Source organism: Nesoenas mayeri (genome assembly GCF_963082525.1).
Source record: "Nesoenas mayeri genome assembly, chromosome: 19".
NCBI lineage: Eukaryota > Metazoa > Chordata > Aves > Columbiformes > Columbidae > Nesoenas > Nesoenas mayeri.
In genome coordinates this window covers 10,306,164-10,324,465 of record NC_137568.1, presented here as the reverse complement: position 1 = coordinate 10,324,465, position 18,302 = coordinate 10,306,164, and the positions used below count along the sequence as shown (strand labels likewise).

Here is an 18,302-nt window from a genome sequence, read left to right as displayed (position 1 = left end):
TAAGAGGACTACTTATGATAGATCTTGCACATTGTTTTGAAGTGATGCCAGGTATTAACTTTAAAGTCTTCTTGCTGTAAGACTATTACATGTTCTGATGCCAAAAAATTTAACCAGACCCAAGCATGAACTTCAAATCTGCCCAGGGACTTTCACGCTATCACCACTTCTGAGAAATGTTGAAATGCAGGCTTTGAATATATAACCGGTCCTCAATACTCAACAAGTCTTGCAGCACCATGAATTTGCATTAATATAATGAAATATATGTGTGAATTGTAGGCTTTTTATTTTCTTCTTGTACATCTCATTTTGTAAGGTAAAACATAAACAAGCAGACTTTGATTTAAAGTGATCAGGCCATGCAATGTAGAAATGTATTAATAAGAAGGAGCGGGGCCATTCCACGTATCAGAAAGATGATCAAAGACCCAATTAATTCGACATAGTCCTGCTGTAACTCAAAGTGTCCAGACATAACCAGTACACTTTTCCTCTTTGTATTTACAACAGACATACGGCTTTTGCAGAGCATAAAATGAAAGGTTCCTTTAAATCTGAGGGTTTGCGATGCATCTAAAAGTAATTTAATTTGGGAAATGCAGATGACACCGGGTCTTTGTTAGGTCCACCTACTCTACACAGTGTTTGCCAGCATGGAGTGCATGTATTTTGTTTCATTATGAGAGCAGACAACGCCTTAAACAAGTAAAATTTAGAAACAAGGTGTTTTTACTATAGCATATAAGTGCAGCAAATTGTTAAGTCATAATAATTTGCTCATCGATCATCCAGAACAAAATATTCCGTATGAGTTTACACACTCCTCCAATCGGCTCACAACTGGCTGTTACTGGGTTTTGCATTGGGACGGCAGAAAAAAAGGCGAATTCCTCTGATCCATCCCAAATCCCTCTAACCTGACCAGTTTTGCTCTATCGCTGCGTTGCACACCGGTCACTTTGTAGAACCTGGTTTTGTGAGTAATTAATCTTCATGTGAGTATTTCAGCTTTCCCAGCAGCACAAAGACAGAAAAGTAAAACCAAAGGATCAGTATTTGATCAAAGCCATGCAAAGAATCTTAAAAAGTAACATCAAAATCTCCCGGTTGCTGTAGACTCCTGCATATGATTAGCTCTGAAAATAGTCATTAGAGGTAAGCAAGTTTGTTGCCCGTGATTGGAATTTGCTAGGAGGGATCGCGATGGATGTCATGAATAATGCGCCATAACGTCATCGAACATGACACTGAAAATTGTCTCTATTGGCAAAAAGTTTCATAGCAGCGGCCAGAGCCTGAATGCTGCAGGTACCCAGAACCCTCCAACCTTCTGTACCTGACGGAGAAGTTTTTGTCGTATAAAACACTCTTAAAACCAGCAGAAGACTTGGCCCAGGCACACCACAGAACAGCTCTTTGGTAAACTTGAGCTATGGGGTTTGTTTTGTTCAGAAATGCAGCTTTTATTCTACAGCTTAGGAGTCTTAGATTTTCCCTGAAGAGTAAGAGAGTAACAACTGTTGAGATGAAGAAAAATCTATTAAATTTTTTAAAAAATAGGCTAATATTTAAGTGTCAGAGGTGTGGTTTTTTTTTTCCCTTAACGGAAAACAAAGCAAAACTTAGTTAAATTTTTCCAGGTAGAGAATTAATGGCCGTCCCTCAGCTTTGCTAAGTTGACTTACATCACTGTTATAAAGACATGGGGTTTTTTTTCAGTTAAACCGGCTTTCAAATGCCATGTAAACATGTTTGCTGTTGAAAGTCTACACCATACCTGACCTTGGAAGTGCTTTGTGTTGGCTTGAGAACAAAGCAATGAAATGTTTTGCTTTCCAGCCCAGATATCCTACACTTTGAAAAGCACTTAAAAATGTAAATGAGATAATAAGCTCTGCTGCAACAATGTGGGTGAATTACAGCAGTATAAAAGGAACATTCATTTGATTTATTTATAAAAATGGAAAGGATCCTGAAATAAAATTATATTGTAAATGTTTTGGTCGCACTGAGGGAAGGATGGAAAGGAAAAGTAATGGCTTTGAGATCACGGCATTGAAATATTAAACAATATGGTCAGATTTTGGGACCTCAAGTGGATCTGGACGGGTCCATCCTGTCGCTGGGACACGAAATATTTGGGTACCGGCTGATGCGAAAGGAGACGGGAACATCTGAACCGCATTCCTGGGTAGGCACTTTTTTCATATCATTCTATTGGGGTTTGATTATCGCCAGTGAAATGCTGAATGAAGTTGATTTCAAACCCAACTCCGCTCGTGGAATTCGGAGCATTTGGAGGCAGCGCTACAGAATCCCTGTCGGACACAGGAATACATTTTTGGCATTAGTTACAGGGCTTAATCTACGTCAAGTAAAAGCTGGTGAGAGAAAGAGTTCTAAGAACCACATGAACAAGGATGGAATGGGAATATATGAAGGATTTCATCTTCAATATATTAAACGGATTTGATTATCCTTTAGCTACAGGATATTTTTTAAAAGAAGAGTTGGAAACCCTGGGAAAAAAAGAAGAGTTCTGGAAGAATTACGTAAACAAATAATTATTGTTTTTAATTACTTGGTATTGATTATTACTATGAAGATGCTGTATTTACAAAAGTGTGATGTTTTGCTTCTTCAACCTGAAATAATTTCCCACTTTTGGTGTGTTACTGAGAGCAGACGGGGCTGCATTCCTGCTCCCATCACATCAGGGCAGGTCTGGCATCACGATGATTTATCTCCCAGGTACAGAGGGCTGAATAGATAAGTGACGCTTACAAGCAAAGGAAAAATCTTCAGGAAAATATTAAAACCCCACTTTGAAACAAAGAGTGTCAGCAGTTATCAGACTATGCCAGCTAACGGCACAGTCTTTTTGATATACACTCGTAATTCTTGTTGGCTGTACCAGCAGCTCTGCGCACCCATATCAAGACCCCAATATATATGACCAGTGAGGGGTAATACTCCAACTAAAGGTGGTAATACTTTGCACTTTTCATCTTCAAAGAATTTTTCAAACATTACCGAATTAATTTAATTACTTAATGAAAGATGCAGTAATAAAAGCTACCGTAATTACCTACTGTAGTTTTAATTATCTCCTTACTATGCCCACAGAAAAAGGCTTCCACTTTACATCCTCAAAACATGTGCCAACAATAATTCTGAATACAGGGCCCTCTTTAAGTGCCTTCTAAATTCAAATGACATCCATTGATGTGTTTTCTCTCCTCGTTCATGAGAAGAAAACCAAGCTCTGGAACTCTAAAGAAAAACCATGTGAATCTTGACAAAAAGTAAAGCAAATTTTGTTCCAGAAATATGTATGGAGATGCTTGAAAATCTTGAGTGAATCTCACCACGGAGCTTTAAGCATGGGCTGTCTGGGCAAAAGATTCTCCTTTACTCTACATGGTTTACGGAGTCAAACGCGACTCTTATTCAAAGAAATCAGGCCAAGCATCCCATCAAAGATAATATCTGAATTTGTAAAGTCATCATTATTTTTGCTGAAATATTTTAAAGAGATAAGTAAATTTGCCCAGGTTTACAACTACTGTAAATAAACGGGGAAAATACATCTTTGAAGACCACTGATGTAACACCATGAGTCAGAGCAGAACAAGTGTGCTTTTAAAAAGCGAAACACTGACGTTTGAGCCAAATTGTTGGTGCACCCTCAGTGGTTTTGGGTTTGCACAAAGCTCTTGTCCAAAGCCCGGACACCGTGTGCTCCCCGCGCCGCATTCCAGCCCACGACTGTTCGAAAACCCCAGCACTTCAGTTCTCTCATGTTTTTGGTGTAAAGCAAAGGAAATCTTATGGTTTTAACCTAATACACATGTTTGCTGTTCACATATGGCAGAATTCCTTTCTGGTGGGAACTTTTTTCGCTGTTGTTGCAACACACTATATATCCAAGGAGTCTCCTTTGATGTTGAACTATTGCTCCACTACTCATTATGCTACTGATTCAATATGAAAGGCAAAATTTCTGTGGTTTTGGTTAAAACAATAGCTTTGTTTTTGCAAACAAAGTTTTCCACGACCTATATGCAGGGGCCAACATTACTGCAACAGAAAAGAAACTCTCTATTATTTCGTACTGAAAATAGTTACGGTGTCTAATAACGCATATTATTGTAGCATTACAATTACTATTATGACTGTACAGAAAATTTATGCTTCATTGCTGCTCAGGAACAGAAATTAAAAGACCTTAAGCAGTATTTTACATCTCTCTAACACTTTCCTTCCACTCACCTCCTAGACTTTTACTATCAGTTCAACTTCATTACCTGGGTGAAGTTGCCATCAACTGTGTGTAGATGGGGAAGAAGAGACCTCCTGCATAGACCAGTGTGCATGGTGTCCTACCATGCAACGACAGAACAGCAAACCTGGGAATCTTCACGCCTAATATATAATTTCAACCACTACACGCTATTTCACAAAGAGTGAACATGAATTACAACACGGAATGAAAATACCAATGGTTGTTCTTTTTAAAATGCGTCCCCAAAAGAGCTGGTTGCCCGTTTTGTGCTACTGTGAAAAAATAAAGGTTTCTTTGGTCAGGAATCAGATAAAAGGGGTAATTCCCAAAGGCAAAGAGTTCATCAACTCTCAATTGGAATAATGAGAGCTCCCATTTACTTTTGGAAGTCTGGTATTTCAAAATGGGAGCAGAAATGTTGCTCTGCCCACTCATGCAAGTCAAGCAGCTCCTTTTGGTGCCCGTCTGTATCGCTTCTGAGATTTGCCAGCAGGAGATGCCATTGTGACGAACAACTATTTCTTCCCTTGAGGGACTGTGGGAAGAAAAAGGGGTTCAGGAAGGAAGGGAATCATTTGACTCCAGGAACAAAATCCAGTCTCTCTAGTAGTAGTGAAAAAACTTTAAATAGGTCGCTTAACATAAACCAAACACATTTGCAAACACTTTTCCAGTGTGGTGGGCTCTAGCGCTACGCTATTGTCATTTTTCACAATTCACAGGCAAGAGACCGATTGGCAGCATAGTATATACTTTGGCTCTTGAGTGGACCATCAGCGTTAGCTCCTGAGCAGTCCTCTAATATTTTCTCATCACATTTCATCCGCATCGGTGTCTTTTGCAGATTCCCTGCGCACTGTTAGGGTTGTCAATACATGTATTTTTGACAAATTTGTTCCTCTAAAATATTCGTGTGTTTTCAGCATTTTCTGTAAATATTTAGTTGAGCTGACCAAAGCTTTAGGACCATTTTTCTGCAAAGCCTTTAGCCATATATGCCTCAAACACCCTGAGAGCACCAGTAGAACGATTCATAGGCTTAAAATTAGGCGAGGGCCTAAGCACCTTGCGGAGTCAGAGCTTCACCGCGTGGCTCTATAAACTCAACTCTTTTGAAATGCAAAAGATGCCACAAGGCACAGCAAGTCCTGCAAAGATAAAAATTCAAAGAAAACAGCAGTATAAATTGTAAAGATAGGCATTGTGTTCAGGGGGAGCCAAGGAAGGAATTGTTTTCGCTTTGTTTTTAGTGGCCCAGGTGATAGGAGGGGGGAAGGGAGTGAGGTTCAAAGAGCAATAATAAACCTGCTTTCATCTGCTTTTCTCAATGAACCACAAAAGCCAACAAGCAGTTGCCGTGTGCAAGCATTGCTTTGCCTGTTATCAGGAAATTTAAGGGTTGTCGCGATGGAGTCATTTGAAAAGCTTGTCAGCTCGGAAGATTTACTATCAAATTTACCTGGAGTGGTTCGTTAGTTTGCTTTAAAACCAGCTCTGCCTTTTTCCAGCCTCCACGAGTTTCACGGCCAAGAGCAGGGGCAGAGGTGCCGAAAGGAGAAAAGTGCTGATGTTTCCCCCCCTTTCGCTCTGGGAGGTGTAGACAGAAACACCAACGGTTCACATACACCAGATAAAATGAATCTTTTAAACCCAAAGACGCCATGACATCTTAAGCACACAGTTATGAAGGAAAAGTTCAAAACTCCATTTTAAACCACTTAGGAGAGGATTTACCAAGATCCTGCCTAATGTTGAGCCGACGCATTGTCAAAAACATTTATCACAAACCTTTTGAAGTTTCATACCCCCCCCTTAGTTATTAAAACTTGAACTGCAGAGTTTGTTATCAGCCTCAGAGCACACACAAAATACAGCAGGTATTTTTTAAATCAACCTTTCAGTCTGATTTTGAGACTATTATACAAACTAAAACACCCCCAATCAGGTTAATGTCTGACAGACAACGCTGAACAGGTGCAGCTGCTGCGCCTGATTGATCCGCGCGACTATTTTCATTTCCTAATTTGCTTTTTATTAAACACTTTGCAATCAAAGGGAACGTGAGGAGTCTGCTGCCATTCCCGGAGAAGTTTCCTGTGAAGACCTGATGCGGCTTCAACGTTTCCAGACAACTTCTTGAATTTTTGATGCTACGTCGTAAGAGTGTCTAAAACATCACGTCAATGGATGTGCTGCGCTAGTCAAAACCCACTCTTGTGAATACGAATTAACGAGCAAAACATGTGCTTTTGCTGCTTGCTCTGTTCTTACCAACAGCTCTGCAAAAACAAACATGAGGAGTTCGGACAGAATGATTTAGACTCGCGATAAAGCGTATTTATCCATCGTTGCTGAACAAGGCAACATTCCCACCGCCTAGGGCTTCGTCCCCAACTAAGTTTATCACCAAACTGCCACTTTAAGTGGGTGTTGGGAAACTTTACACCTGGAGACGGACCAGAGGTTCCAGTAGAGCCCTGCAGCTCTACAAATGCCTCCTGAAAACGCATTCCCCGTCACAGAAGCACGAAGAGCCGCAAGTATGAACATTTCTAGCAGGCTTTACAAAGCAACGTATTTGCTATGCTCTTTAAAAAGTAAATAATGAAAGGTTCAGATATTCCTAATCGATAGGCTAATCTGATTCGCAGTAAGAATGAAAGAAAAACTATTTATTTTGTGCAATGGGCTACAAGACCGTCCAATATTGCTGGAATTCTCCCATTACATAAAATAACGCACATTCCCTTGCGCACACACACACAAAAACCTAATAATGCCTTTATACCTTTCAAAGGAACTTTAATCAACAATATTAACTCGCAAAGCAAACCACTGCTTTTTGAACTGAACAAGAGCGAGCTTGACTCAACAGCACCGGCACTCTCAATGCACGTAAGATGTGAGAGGCAGCAAAGTAATATCTCCTAAAATTATGTCTGAAAGCCAAAAACGTGATGATTCTTGACAGGGAAACTTGGAAATTCTTTTATTCAAAGTCTTTCATGACCTCCAGCCCAATTACATTTGCAACAAGAGACAATAATGCGATCGCTGCTGTTTTAAAGTATGCGTGAAAACTGAGCATTTTGGAAGCTGGATTTTGTTGAGATGAAGCTCATTTACTTAAAAAGAAAAACTGCAAAAGAATGTCCTCTGCAGCTGGGCAAACAGATTACGAAACTCTAATCTCACTACCCCGAGGAAAACAAAAACTGTTTCTCAAGTATCTATTTTATAGAGCATTTGCTTTATACTCTTTAAAAGACACATTAACATAGCTGATCAGAACACCCCAGAATGTTTCTGGTCTAGTTAATCGTATGACGTTATGGCAGAGATGCTGGCTGTCATAATGCTGATGTTTCTAAACATTTCTAAAATCCTTTAAGTTCATATTTTTTTTTTTCAAAATTAGACATGGGTAAGATCTAGTTCAGCTCTTCAGAAGCTTTTTCCTTTCATTTTAGAGGTCTAGAACACCAGTCCAGAGTCTTTTGGATAGACACACACATGGAGCAAAGAACATCAGGCTCTACAATGTTTCTGCTACCTTTGTATTCACAACATTTTACTCTAATTCCCACATACTTCTTTATCTAGTTTAACTTATCGATCTTTTGACGCTGATAATTTCACCAATACGGGCAACTAATTAGGTGTGATTTATATGCAGGCTAACTAGGAAGAGGATGAGAGGGGGAAAAACCACTTGCCAAAGCGATCGCTGTGGCTCAGATGTGGTTTCTATGGAACATCAAGAGCTCTTACCACAGTTGTGACAAAGCAGATCTGATTTCAGTGGAGTTTTGATTTCTTCTATCTTTGTGTTGTCTGTTTTGACCCAGATTTGAGCCGTTCAATGGCTGAAGGACCACACGGCTCATCTTCTACAGGACTTTCAGACCTTTGAATGACAAGTGTCAAATCCCAGTATCCACAACACACTTCAGGCATCATCCATAATGCTCTGAACAAGCTAAAAAACCCCAACGAGTGCCTTCTGGTTTCAGAAATGCTTGGTGAGAATGTTTCTGAGCAGGTAGAAAACGCTATAAGAGGTCAGCTGGCTGAGGAACGCTTGATCAATGCTGAGCAAACCACTGCCAAACCTGCTTGGAACTTCTCAAAGGCAGGCAGGCTCTTTTCATTTTCTCTTATTTTTTTTTTATATGTAAGTAGTTCCAAATATTCTTATGGGGATGACATTTTTTTTAAACGCAAAAGCATTTAAAATAACAGAAAACAGATCAAGTTCTGAAGCGCCAGCGGTTTCTCGTTTGCGCAGCCGCACACTAACGTCTCGAGCTTTCCAGCGACTTTTCGCACACGCAGAAACTTTTCCTTATCACAAATAAGACATAAACCGCAGGAAAAAACCATATATGGTGCGATGCGAAGGAGCCAAGAATTCCGGTATTGTTAAAGTTGCATAAATGTTGATTTAGTTTCAGGATCTGAGAAGGAAGCAGAAATAAGCTCGTCCTCTGCAGAGGCAGGTTTTGCAAAGAGCAAGTTCAGGAGGGAGCAGGGACATCAGCCTTCTCACACACCACAAAGTCTGGGCTATTAGAGACGGGCACAAGCAAACGAGTCCACAGTTATGCCAAACCCGACCTGCAAATGCACATTACATACAGCTCAGGATGGATGGGAGACCTCGAGAGAACAGTAGAAAGGAAAAAGCAGCATGTAAACACTTCAGGCAAGTAGAAACGTTAAGAGAGATGACAAAGACCTCATTGTGTTTTTTGCCCATCAATCACGTTATCATGTGTCCTCCTTGCTTTTCGGATTTGCACAAGTCTAAGTAGAAGTGATGTGTTATTCTGTTCGGAGGAAGAAAAGAACACACCAAGTGTGAGTCACTCCCTGGCGCACAGAGTGAAGCCGTGGTCAAAGTGTTTCCAGGTGTGAAGACAATTAACATCCACTGATACGATTCCAATTGTTATATAGTCTTTGGTAATTGCTGTTTTACCTTGCTGAATGACAAGTGCAAAACTGTAAGGGTACAAATGATACTAATATTGGTAAGAAAAACATAAGAAATTTAGGTTATTTGGAATATTGAGAAAAGCAAAGCTTTTCTTCTGAAGCCAGATAGAACCAATGCGTCTAAGATTTCCCCTTCATTCCGCCTGCAGAGTTCTGACTTGGTCCAACCGCGCAGGTATTCCTGCCACTATCTAACATTTGGTGGCCTGAATTTTTATTTATCCAGCTTCATTCTGCCACTCCGAAGCTTCTTGGTAAGCAAACAAACTCATTTTTCATGTTTAGTTTTCTCGTGTTTGTACTTTCACCCTCTCTTACACAACAAACTTGGAAGAGAGCAGCAGCAGCGAGGGCTGGCGTGTGTGCGAGGACCCAGCGCTCGCCTGCAGCATCATCCCCCATGAAGAAGCATCATCCCCCATGAAGAAGCATCATCCCCCATGAAGAAGCATCATCCCCCCGAGAAGAAGCATCTTCCCGCGTCTCCCCAGTTTAGATACTGGTGGTGGAAGGGCGGACGCTGGGTGAGAAGTGAGTCACCTGGCAAGAGGAATGAAAGGGCCAAGGTACCACATCTGGGTACCCACAGCAGTCCCTGAGCAGCCATGGAGAAAATACAAAGGAAAACATTACAGCACTTGAGGCTTTAATGTATTTTTTACAGTCCTAATGCTAGCACAACCTTTTCTTGACATTAAAATGTCGCACTCCTGAGACAGTGACTCTCAGGACCGGGATGGGCTCTGGACTAGCACCGCTGCCTGTTTGGCAAGAGGGTGCATGCTGTGCTTTCCTAAACCACCGTGTACCCACCTGAAGCTTCGGTGCTGACATGTCCTAACTTATTATATCCCAGGAAAACGGGCTGTTTTGTTTTCTCCTGAACTGGTTCTAGAAGGACTTGGATTCATCGGTGTCAGTTTCACAAATGACCTGATTATTTTTCAGGACACGATCGAGGGCTGCTCTCCTCCCTCCCCACGCTGCGTTACTCCTTTGTGTTGTTCCAAACCGTTCAGAGAGCAAACCCCAGCACAAAACTGAGCTGTGACTTTACGGCAGATCTGAAAAAAGGAAGCGAATGCTGCATTGCATGTTTTGTCTTCTAAGGCCAACACAGACAGGTCTGAAACCCATGATCTCATGCCACGCTGGGCCAGGAAAATGGCATATTCAGGGCATAAGTTTCCAGCACAAAAATACTCGTGAGGTGATCTGATGTGACTCTGTTCACCTGCCAACAGTCCTGGCAGAAAAATAAACAGGTTCTGGAGATGAGCTGCTGCTGGAGGCAAAGCAGGAACCATGGAAAGAGCTGCCCTGACCTGTGAGGAACTGGTCCTTTTGCTTTGAACTCGCGCGGTTCTTAATGAATTCTTCATAATTGGCAATCTGGGGTTTTCACTGAGGATATGTTTCTTTTGGAGTGCCAAATGTAGGAGACATATTCCACATTAGAAATACAAATTTTGGGTCTCCTAGGTGGCTGGCCAAGCTGGTGAAGGCAGTTCCAACAGGTTTATTCACCACTGCTGCAGATAACTGTCTTGTATCGGGGATTAGAGTCGTACATGAATACGAATCAGTGCTGACGGATTTGCTTTCATAACTATTAACATCTTGACTTAATTGAAGTTATTGACTTCAGTGCTGTGAAAGTTTGAACTAAAAATAAGCAGAGACAGTTTTAGTAACAGAAGAAGTTAAGAAGTGGTTGTGTCAGAGGCTTTTGTTGTGCTTGACTAATCTCTGCTTTACTGCTCCTCCAGTCCTCTGTTATCTGGCGGTTTCAAAGGGGACGCTGCCAAGAAGCTAATTTAGAGTCCTAAATTTTATCCTGCAGGCAACACTTACTTCAGTTTCCTGAGAATAAATTTAAGAGGCAGACCCCTGAAGAAGAAAACAGGTGAACCCTTTTTGCTCCATAAAACAGTCTCCTCGCTGGAGAACCTCAGGCTTTCTCAAGTGGCCCAAGATACAAAACGATCGATGTCTTCACAGAAGAGCTTAAGAAAAAGCTTCAGCCTTGAGGTTCCCAGTCTTCTTCATGCATGTTTTCAAGGGCCAACAAGTAAAATATTTACTATATCAAATCCTGTTCACCAATGGAGAAAATCAGGAGTGTAGATGGCGCATGAAGCATTCCTGGGGAAGGCATCCCAAACGCCAACGCAAGGTGGAATATGCGCAGTAAGTGCAGAATCCACGTGCGAAAGGTTCAAAGTATAATGTATATTTTCAATAAAACTAACGTCGTTCTTCACCTTCTTACATACACATGTACTATATGAGCACACAGAGACAGTTTCCTTGAGCTGCAAGGCAAGGTGTACTGGGCCTGACTGGAAATGTTTACCATACAAACTTAAATGAGAAAAGGATCAAAGTACGATATACAGGAATAGATATTTTTCTGTTTCTGGACTCTAGTGCTGTTTTGGCTGCCAATAGCACACAGAATTTCCACTGAAGGGCAAGTCAAACCAATTTCCCTTCGGATGGAGGCATCCAAAAACTAACTGAGGTTATTATATTAGTACCTACGCGTTCTTTAAGCAGATGAACTGCTTCATTTTGAATGCGCGTCAAACCACAAGAACCGGCTGATAATAACATTCAATTAAAACGATCTCGTTCTTCTAGAAGAAAAAATTGGCTAACAGCTACATCTCCTATTTTCTAGCTGGGCACAATAGGGCGATTGACGCTAGAAGGAAACAGGATCGGTTTGTAGCGCGGATCCGAAGGGTCGGGTTTGGTGACGGCGTTTGGAGGTTTAACCTCTTACACGAATCTATGAGATGAAGAAGCCGCTTCTGCCGAGCACGGAACTGTGAGAAAGTCCGAGCTAGCACTCGCAAACATATAACTTGTGCTAATTAGGCAGATGTTTTGAACGAGCCGAACTTTGTGCTCGACGCGTATTTGTACCTTTTGATGTACTTGGTGCTGCTTCCCAGCGCTCAGGGCTTCCCGAGAAGAGCAGGAGCTGCTCCCTGCCAGGCTGCCGGCTGAGTTTGCCATCTGATCTACTCAATACACAGATAAAAGCCACCGCAGACTTCTTATTTTTCTTCCCTTTTCAAGTACAGTACTGTAACTTGGAAAGCTCCTTTATTCTCAGCTTCACTGATGCAAGAAAGTGGCAGAAATACGGCAGCTTTGGCTGCTTTCCTTTAGTAGCGCTTTGTAACTAATCCTTTAATGCTAAGGAAGCAATAAGTATTTTCATTTTGTATGGAAAAAAACCACTCTAGTTATAGAAAATAAAGGCGATGACTTCTGAAAACTCTAAGAGTGATGTTGACCACTTGATTCTACTGCCTTTAAATATTGGAAAATAGCTGCCCTGTACAGGTATCAGATTCACCAGGTTTCTCTTGTTACGCTTCAGAAAAGCCCAACCATTATGAAAATGGTAAGTTTAACAAAGATATTTCTATTTCACTGTGATCCGCCATTCAAAAGCATTCACCAGTCGTTTCTTCAAAAATACTCTGACATTTGATCTGCTTGAGTTTCGGTTACATGTAAAGCCGGAGAGCCAGCAGAACATTCTAAATGGAATCTGAAGATTTCTAAAGTCAACATTCATTTTGGCAAGAGCATTTACATGCAGAAAGCTGAAATTCTCAGTGACTCTCTCCTGCTGATACCCCTGGAGCACCCAGCACCATCATTAGTAAAAAAACAAGAGCATCCTATATTAGAATATACACAAATAGTGGAAATTTTGTAGGCATGCTGGAATCAGCCAATGCCATTTCATGCTATGCCAGCTCGCTCCTGCGATCAGCCACACCATAAGAAAGATATCTAAGGGAAATATACATTGATAAGTAGACGAGGTCCACCACCCTGCATCTCTACTTGCCAAACCCTGCAACCTGTGTTACTGCGCCAGGCTTTAAAAATCTTTACTGCGGAGTCATAAATGTTTGTGGAGTACAGAAGGTTCGCTTTGAAGGTGTCGTTTTCCCCAGCGATCTTTTGTTGGTTGAATACACAGTTCGCACATCTTGTGTTTCCACCTCCACGCCGCAGCCAGGGCTGTTCCAGGAGCTGGAAGGCGGCGCCGTTCCAGGAACTCACTGGAACTGGAACAAAGAGCAGCCCTTGGAAAGTCTACACAGCGCTGCGCACAGACTGCTGTACAGATGCCCTGTGTTTGGAGGACATGAGACACTTGTTTTTATCTTTATTTTTTGCTTTCTTCGCTTTCTCCTTCTCTCCAGTAAAGTCCCAGACTCATGGGTATCGCCCTAGCTCTGCCTTTCTGAGCATCACTTTCTCCTCCACATTAAAGCCCCGCTGCTCTTCAGAGAGTAAAACATCTTTGAACAGCAAACTGTAACCATCACAGCGGCCTTGAAAAGGCTAATTTTCATTTTCTTACATCATAGTTATAAACACTGTCTGTGCTTCTTTATTAGCTGCGTAGCCTGATGTCAGGATTAGTTAACATTTACTAATGAGTGTTTTCTCTCTACGTTTCGAATCACCCAGGACCCCACTCAGCGCTATTGCTCCTGTTCAAAGCAATGAATTTTATGGCTTGTTTTGAATTCCTTTTCACCATTTTTCCAGTGCAAAATCAGTGTAGTCCATCTCATTAAAAGAAAAACAAACAAACCTGATTGCTTAGCTTTATAAGCCTTTACATTCTGATACACATTTATGGAATCTTTAATTCCATGATTTGGAGACTGGTAGCTGTAAGGCGGCATCCCTTCAGGGCTAAAAACAACCAAAAGAGACTTCATGCAGCAAAGTGCCTTCTGGAGGGAAAGCAAAACACCGAGGATAACAATGATAATGTAGAAGAAAGCAAAAGTACAAACTTTTAAACCTGCCAGATAAAACCAGCCTGCAGTTCAGAGGACTCGGCAAGCGCTAGTTCTAGTCTTCTGTAAAACTTGTAAGTCTGATTTTGCTGTTGGCCATGGTAAGTTCTGCAACGTGTTGAGACACGAAGAGTCAAGCAAAATGCCAGAGTGCAAAGCTTGCTGCAGGAAAAGAAGATGATTCAATTCTTTGTCTCACTAAAGCATGTCAAAGATATTATAAAGTACTTACAGATGCTCAGCCACTTGGATTGCCTGACTGGCCCAACATCTGAAAGGCTGTGATTCTGAAGAGAAGGTGCTGTGCTTCAAACAACAAATCACTTCTGCGGCAACGGAAAGAGAGATGTGATTATGGAAAGGAGAGGGGACTACTGAAAATCAGTATTTCAGTTGTGATTAACAACTGTTTAACCTTAACCCAAACATAAGCCGATTTTGATTACCATTTATAATGAATGTATTGATACAGCCTTTCAAAGAGAACCATGTAATGGAATCAAGAGACAGAGGATAAGCAACAGTCGATAGCTCGGGGCTAAACCCTCATTTCTCTAACAGACTGAATTTGGGTGAAACCAGGATTCATATAAACAAAGACATTGAAAATCAGGTGCCTCAGAGTGTGGACCCTGTGAAAAAGAGAAAGAAAAACCACAGAAGTCCTGCAGATTTCATTTACCCGCCCTTTGGGAAGATGCGGTTTCCTCTGCTGATCAAACAGAGGAAGAGGGTCCCTTAGAACTCTTTATTTCACCATGCCAAATAGTTCATCACGGTGATGCTTAGCCATAAATGCAATTAGACAGATTTGAGATCCCTCTGGAGAACTTTGTGACACAAACACACACACACAACTCGGAAGGTCCCCAAGGACTGACAGAATCTGGCACATCTGTGGCCATCGAACCATCACAAACAGTAACGCGTGTTCTGACACCTCCTTTTCACAGGCGCTCTTTGCTAAAAAAGCCCCACACCTTCAGCCAAGGTCAAATATAAAAAATACCAGAAAATATTTAAAAAAATGCTTATAAATAACGTGGGCCCTGTTGGAAAAAGTTCATTACACGGTTTTCAACAGTTGTTGCGATTGTAGCAGCCACCCCAACTGCACCAATGACAAAACCGCAAGACAAAACTCGCTTAACAAAACATCCTTGAAATAACGTCTTCACCTTACCCTAAGTTGTAGGTTTTGGGGGTTTTGTCTACGCTAAGATTTCAGGTTCTTTTTTCCTAATGAATGTCCTCGGTGGTACCAGTTACACACGGTCACAGCCTCCAGAACAACCAGCCTTGACGGCCGCACGGATCCGGAGCTCAGGAGTTCGGAGTTAATTCCAGTCTTTGCCACAAACCTTAACTAAGCCAAGGCTCCACCCTCCAGTGTCTCATTTGTAAGATAAAACCCAAACTGCTTCTCCTCTGTACTCCAGATCAGGGTAATTCAGGTTCTACGCTCTCTGATGCCTCTCCTCTCTTAATAAGCACAAATAAGGACACCTAAACATGAGAGTTAGCTTTGCTTGGGACTTTTAAACCAACAAATTAGAATTATTTCTACTGAAACCAGCATTGGCTATTGCAGAGCCAACAGTGGTATCCCAGAAGGTATTCCAAGGACAACAGATTAAATACTTCTGCAGGAATAAAGTCACTTGGTCAATGCTCCCATAGCCCTGATGTGCTTCCTCTTTTAATGCAATAATATTATTTACAATTGCAAGTGGCATTTGCAAATAAATATGGTTGATATTGAAATATAACTCAATGCAAAATTAGCATGTTCACAACATTTTTAAGAGCACAGTTTTTCTGATACACCGCATTTTAGAGACATCTGTAAACACAATCAGTATATTTTGACAACTACTTTCTGGAAACAAATGTATCAGGTGCCCTTAAAGAAATGTCCTGAATGCTTTAAAACATGCCGAGGTTTTGCTCCAAGATGCGGCAGCATCCAACAAGCATGTGATGATGCTGAAAATACTCAGCGCTCACAGAGCTCTAGACAATCTAAAACCAGAAGTTTGCTCATTTGTTCTGCTATAGCTATAAAATACACTTTTGATTCTTTTTTCCTCTCTCAACATTTTAAACATAAACGAAGAAAAACAACTGTTTCAAAATTTTTCACATGAAGGGGAACATTATTATAGGACATTCTTTCCTAGAAATCTTTTAAGTCTTATTTATTAACAGAATGAATCTGATCATAAGCTGGCTGACACACGCAGTGTTGAAATATGTCATCTTCAAACCATGTTTTACTAATGAAATTTTGGTGTTAATTCAGAGGATATAAGAGAATCTTAGAATCTGCGATCTGGGCCAAACAACAAATGTGGTTTCTCTGGCAAAAAAGCATCATTTTCTCCCTTTTCTGTTGTGGCTTTGTCACCGCATGCTCTCCATCATCCATTTCTTTCCAGAACTTACTTTTTGATGTGGAGTCCCCACTTGGCCACCGACTTCTACATTAAAAATGCTCTGAAGATGTTTTGCAGTTCCAATCCCAGGAACTGTTTTGCACTTGCAATCCCAGAATCCAAAAGGATTTCATAAAAAAGAAGAAAATAAAGCAATCTAAGGCTGGGATTACATAAATAACCTCAAGGTATCTCTACAACGCAATCAACCTGACGCTTGTGCCAAGTCCAGCCAGGAACCGCTGCCAAAAGCAGCAGCAAAGTCGGGTGAACGCTCTGACCATTTGAGCTCTGGGTTGTTGTGGCAAGATTGCTATCGGGACACAAGAAAGTGAGTCCAAATTTAGCCTTAATAGGTTTATACTACACTTCCATGACCAACGTAGCTCCTGCATGGCCGTTCTCAGGAGCTCAGCACCCAAGCCCTGACTGGAGGGTGCCTGAAATCCCAGACTGAAGCAGTGCAAATGGGTTAACAGACATGGCAATTTAAGCAGCTTTTCCAAGCATCTGCAGGGCATTAATATAATTGTGCTCTCAACTAATCCTGCGGTCTAACCCAACGGTTCCTGATCTTTGAAGTGTAAGCCCGTCACTGGAGCGCCGCGGAGGGCAGGTGAGCGTTGCTGGATTTGCCCCATGCCAGATCCATCGCGGGATCCTTGGAATCTGGTCCAAAAAACACGAGTCCTGGGCAGCTCAAAGCAAAGATCTCTTTGCGAGTGGTGCTTTTGGGATTGCGCCCCATGCCAGCGCTGCCATCGTCCCAACGGGCTCCAACTCAACGGCAGTGAAAAGGAGCTGCTCAGATGCTCAACGCCTCGTCAGACCGCTGCTGTTAATTAGGTCTTTGCTATCAGGCGTCGCGACGTGACGGCATCCAGATTGGTTACCTTGTAGGCCACCAGAAAGGAATATGATGAGCCAAAATTTTGTCCCGGTTTTATGACTCCAACGGCACAAACTTTGACTTGTCCTTAGGCCAGACAGACCACGGTGTAACGCAGAATGCCAAGAGCTTTAAGTGTGTCTCAAACTGGCCCAAACTGAGGCCATCTGAAGCCAAACAGGGTTTTTAGGTTGTCAAAAGAAGCAAAATGCTCTTAAAAATGTCACTAAATCTTTTTCACTAACGTCTAAGATATTATTTAAAAAAAAATATCAAGATCAAGGAGATAGATACAACTGTGAAATAATAACAACCCAGAAATCTTTAACTAGCAAAGAGAGTCAGGAATGTGAATTAACATCAACATCATGTATTATGGCATCCACATCTGGATATCACTTTACCAACTAAATCTAAAACTTCTCTGAGAGCCAGTTGGTTTCTGTAGAAATGTATTTCTGCCTTTGAAAGGAAATAATAATTGGAAGGTCTTACAGGAAGTCAACCCAATATGATATAAAGGAAATTGCAATCTGTTCCTCAATGCTAGTTTAAATCAATGTTATTGTTAAAAAATGGGCATTCACTAAATATAGTCTTTTCAATAGCTTATACGATATTAAGGGTTCTCAAAGGCTTATGCTATATTAAGAATTGCTTTGTCTTTAGAATGTTTCTTTAATCATCCCTCGCGGTCCTCAGCTTATCGCGGGATAGATGTTGTTCCCCATCTCCAGGGCATCTAGGATTCCACTTGCACCAAAACCAACTGTTTTTTGCCTCAGGCTAATAAAAACCAAAGTATTTCTGCATACGCTTGTCTAGAAGTATGTGTGGTTCTTCAAAAT

General features: G+C 41.4%; 1 protein-coding gene across 1 annotated transcript in view; it reads right to left on the bottom strand.

The window, feature by feature from the left end:
* CEP112 (centrosomal protein 112) overlaps positions 1-18,302 on the bottom strand; it is a gene marked incomplete at both ends in the record, with an annotated part of 144,138 nt that overhangs the window by 17,032 nt on the left and 108,804 nt on the right. The gene's annotated exons all lie outside the window — the stretch shown is intronic.